Source organism: Callospermophilus lateralis, unplaced genomic scaffold (assembly GCF_048772815.1).
Source record: "Callospermophilus lateralis isolate mCalLat2 unplaced genomic scaffold, mCalLat2.hap1 Scaffold_66, whole genome shotgun sequence".
Taxonomy (NCBI): Eukaryota; Metazoa; Chordata; class Mammalia; order Rodentia; family Sciuridae; genus Callospermophilus; species Callospermophilus lateralis.
The window spans coordinates 8,126,875-8,132,224 of record NW_027514882.1 but is presented as its reverse complement, the minus strand read 5'-3'; positions in this window follow the sequence as shown (position 1 = coordinate 8,132,224).

Genomic DNA, 5,350 nt, shown 5'->3' with positions numbered 1-5,350 from the left:
GAAAACTGAAATGCACTAAAAAACAGAGCAGTGTTATGGTTGTAATTTCACAATACCACTGGGTAATATTTGTGATGGTAAACAGAAATTATGACATATCAACGTTTGGTTTTTAGTTTAACATCAAGTGTGTCATTGATGTTATTCACATCACTCTCAAAGTTGAAACCTCATTGCTAAGAAAACTTCAGATTCAGATTAGGTATTAGTGGGCAGGAAAAAAAAATATTTCATTCATTGAGCACCTTTTAAGTCCAAGGATTCTTCTAGGGCTTCAGGGTCCATAGTAGCCACTAGCCACACTTGGTTATCAGGCACTTAAAAGAGAAGGGCAGTGTGAATGAGGAACTGATTTTTAAAAATTTTATTTCATCTTGATCATTTCAAATTTAAAATATTGATACTCAACTTAGTGTCTGGAAACATTTAAGTACTTTTGGAACAACTTGGGTATGTGAATCTAATTTTTCAACTGTAAATTTTAACAAATCTAAATATAGATTAAGTATTTCCTTTGAAAATTTAGTGTCCTAATTGAAGCATGTTGTATGTGTAAAATACACACTGGCTTTTGAAGACTTACTAGGGAAAAATTTTTTAAATGTTTTATTAACATAAGCTTGTCTGATTAGGTCTTGAAATGATAATATTTTGGACATGTTGCATTAAAGAAAATATGTTACTATAATTAATTTTACAAGTTTTTTTTTTTACTTTTTAAAATATGGATACCAGAAAATTTAAAGTGACAAATATGGCTTGCAGTATATTTCTGTTGGACAGTGCAGTTCTGGTGACTTTTACACACACCATTTTATTGAATTGTTAAAATAATGCACTACAGTAGGCACTCCTCCTCCCATATTTTATAGAAAAAGTAATGGAAGGGAATACGGAAAAGTTGTTGAAGTTCTCCATGGTTTAGAGCTGATGAGGCAAGCCAGGACTCAAATTCAGGTCTGGATGGCACCATCTTTTCCTGCTTCTACTCCATCATGTTAGTCGTTGCCACTTTCTCTCAATATAGTAGAATAAGTAAAATTTGGATGACCCCATTTATGAACAAAGTTAGCTTGAAATAATTAAGTAAATAAATACTTCTCTTCAAATGCCAACAGGAAGAATATATCAGTTCTTGCAAAGTGAATGAATAAACCCATTCACATGAGTAAATAGGGTTTTAGAAATTAAGACTAAAGCGTGTTTGAAATATTAGACAGAAATTTTGCTTAGCCAAGAGCCTTGAATGACATGACAACATGTCTAAAGTTAAACATGTTTAACCCTTTGAGATAATATTCCTTATTTTGGTATTTTTAGAGGATTTGAAATTCTAGGATCTCTCTTTTTTAAAAAAAAAAAATAAGTAAAATTTATTTAATAAACACAAGGTTGATTCAACATTAGGAATCATTAAAGCTTCATTCATTATAAGAATAGCATCTAGTATATAATCATCACAAAGAATGTTGAAAGTCATTCCCAGGCACTGTGATTAATTAATACTCATGTTCTCAGCTCATTTTCTTTCTACTTGGTCACTCTATCCACATTATAGGACTTAAGTGAAGACCAAGCCTTCCTATATCACTTGCTCGGTGGATGACAAAACACAGCAGAGTTACGTGAGAGGGACTAGGCCTTAAATTGAAGAAGGGGTGTCAACCTTTCTCTAGAGGTTCACAAACTCACTTCCCCTGGGAGGGAAAAATATGTTCACAGAGTGAGGTAACCATTTAGCAAGCCATTTCTTCCACGGTGCTAGAAGCCAGCTACTTGCCCTGGAAAGTAGACTCATCTGCCCTGCACCTGCATGAGTCCTTGCCTCTCCTAGAATAGTTGACTTGCCTTAATCATAATAGGATTAGGCAGGCTCAGAACTTCAATGACACTTCACTTTGAGGAAATGTCATAGGAACAGGAAGAGGGAAAGAGGGACAATAAAATTGGGTGACTCTAAGGCACCAGGTCATCCTCCCCAGAAGGTGTCTTTGTCAGACCCCTGCAGTCACCTCTCTTGGGTACATCCCCTTTGTCATTACCAGGGGACAGGAAAACAGCGTTCCGCCAAGGCCATGTGATTGGCAATCTCTGCCTGGCCCTCCCCCATCATTCTCTGTCCTGGGCAGAGAACAGGCCTGCTGGAGAGCATTGCTATTTTTACTTCTCTGTGAGGGGATCTCAAGTTTCAGATTATATACCGATGAGGTAAGTTACAGGTACAGAGACTCCTGTTTCTAATTTAGCTTGGCACTGGTTTTGAACATTAAACAGTCTCTCGCCCCAGCTCTCCCTGTTTCCACTCTCCTCCCATCTTGGGCATCTCATTTCATACCGATTCTGAGGGTCATTTTCCTTTCCCGCTGGATCCACAGCTTTCAGGCTGCTTGGATGGGGAATCAGGGAGAGTTAAGTTTCAAACAGGGTCAAGTTCTCGGCTTGTTCCCCATGTCCTGAGCTGAAGCAGCACTACACATATTCACCTAATAGGTGAATATTTGAAAGATATTTTAGAAGTTTTCAATTGCTTTCACATTCTCACAGATAAGTCTTCCAACAGCTGGAAAAGGTTGGGATTATGGTCATTATCTACAATTTGCAGATGAGAAAATTAGGACTCAAAGAGGTTAACGATTTGACTAGAAGTCCCTCTCCAAGATGAAGTACAGAAGCGGTGGAGGAATAGGAAACAAACTTTTGGTTGGAGGACTCTTTCTCAAAATCTGAGTCTGGAAAAATAAAATCCTCTCTCTCCTTTGCTCCCTCATCTTTCCTTCTCCCTACTTCCTTCCTTTTTTCTTTTCCATGGTCTCAGACCAATCTCTTGGATTTTAGATTGAAATAAGTCTTTCTGAAGGGACTCTGATGACGAATGCACTGTATGTTTTCTGTATTTTGTCATTTTAATTTGAAACTTCAGTGTGAATTTAGTTAGAATTAAAGTGTTAGGTAATAGGGGACACTGAAGTTAGCTGAAAATAAACAAAGGTTTTTAAGAATCAGAACTCAAATGTTTGCTTATTTTTATTTCTTAAAAGCTTAATGCGTCTGTCTACTCAATTGGCATTCAGACAATATTTTCATTTAAGCTTTAGTAAGACCTTACAGGGACTTCAAAGTGCTTATATGGCACTGTGTCCATTTTATGGGAGTTTATGGCAAAAGAAATTACATAATTTTTTTTTATTAGAGTCTTAAGAGTTATACATAGTAGTTGGGTTCCTTCCCACAAACTCATACACGCATGGAAATTGATTTCAGTTCATGATCCCTCCTTTTCCCTCCATCCAGAGTGGACTGGATGAGTGGAGTTCTTAATCCACTCACCTATTGTGGGGCATCTAGGTTGATTCCATAAGTTAGCTATTGTGAATTTTGCTGCTATAAACATTAAAGTGGCTGTATCACTGTAGTACGCCGATTTTCCTTGGGGAAAATACCAAGGAATGGGATAGTGGGTCATATGGTGGTTCTACCCCCCCTTTTTTTTTTTTGAAGAATCTCTATATTTCTTTCCAGAGTGGTTTTATTAGTTTGCAGCCCCACCAACAATGTACAAGTGTATGTTTTCCTCAAAACTCCCCAGAATTTAAGTTCATATGCTTGATCATTGCCATTCTGAGTCAGATGAAATCTTCGTGTAGTTTTGATTTGCATTTCCCTGATTGCTAGAGATGTTAAACATTTTTTCCATATATTTGTTGGCCATATGTGTTTGTTCTTTTGAGAAGTTCCTGCTTAGTTTTTTTTTTTTTTTTGCCCATTCATTGATTATTTGTTTTTGGGGTTAAATTTTTTTAGTTCTTTGTATATTCTGAATATTAATCCCCTATTAGAGGAGTAGCTTGCCAAGATTTCCTCCCATTCTTTAGGCTTTCTCTTTACTCTCTTAATCATCTCCTTGGCTGTGCAGGAGCTTTTTGGCTTTATTTCTTGTACTTTGGGGGTCTTGTTAGGGAAGTTGGTGCCTTAATTTTGAAAATAAAACAATTTCCAATCAGATTTTTGCAATATTCTTGGCAAGAAACTCTAAGTTAAATATGTAGCTTTGAGTTATGGCTATGATATTTTAAATGATGCCATTACTAGAGACATTAGACATGTTTGTTATTATACCAACTTGTAAGACATTCAGACATGCAAATAGGTGTACCCAGGGTTCAATTATCTTTCAGCCTGTCAAAGTGCCATTTTGTGCCCTTTCACTATATGATTGTGAGCTGCTTAAGCTAGGAAACTGCCTCTCATTTAATTTTACTTAGCTATTCCTTTATTTATCTTTGGTAAGATCATCCATACAACATAGATAACATGGGAATGGTGTATGTTTTGGACAAGTTTCTTACCATTTTCTCATCTGTTAAATGGGAGTAATAATATAAACCTACATTATAGGGTTGTTAGAAGCATTAAATGAGAAAATCCCTATGAAGCAGTTAGAATGGGCCCAGTAGCTTCTTGCCTTGGAAAGCTAATCTGTGTTCAATGAAGACTGGCATGTATGCTTAAAATTTTATGTAAGGGTCCATTTATATCACCACATCAATTTACATTTAAGTCTTTGCATGTCCCATTCTAAACAATCTCATTCCTGCTCGTGTTTTCCCCAACATTCAAGCACTAAGGACATATTTTTTAAGATGAAATTTTTTTAAGATGAATAAAGGATTGAATTAGTAATGAAGAATGAGTTGTAATGTTTGTCACAGACACTTCCCTTTGCCATCAGGGGTAAGGTGGTATTTAGGGGAAGCGGGTGGGTGCTATTTGAGAGTGACTGAGAATTTTATGAATAACTCCTTAAGATAAAGAGAAACAAAATAGAGAAATCAGGACTAAAATGGTATCAAATTTCACAGGATCATGTCAACTTTCTCTCTGAATCACTTGAAGCTTTGAAAAGAAATTTTACGCACACATAACTTTAATTTGTATTCTCCTTATGCTCCATAGTGGCATGGAGTCATTGTTGATGAATACTTCATCCAGACTGATTCATTTATTCCTGGTAAAAAAGGAAGGGTGGGGTTCTCCCTCATTGAGTCATTATTTTTCCTCTTATAATAAAAAACAAAAATAGGATTTTAGTGTTGATATTGTCCAGTTTATCACATTTTCCTTAGATGTATTTTTGTTTTTTACTTTTTGAGATAAAACTTACATATGATGAATTGTCCCACTTTTAATGTGCAGTTTGATGATAGTGGCAACTGTATATAAATATGTTACCAATATCACCATCAAGTGACTTCTGTTACATGAAAACATTCTCCTTTGCTCTTTGCAATTGATTACCCGCCTTAGGCCCATCCATAGACCATTGCTGACCTACCCTTTCACCTGTATGTCT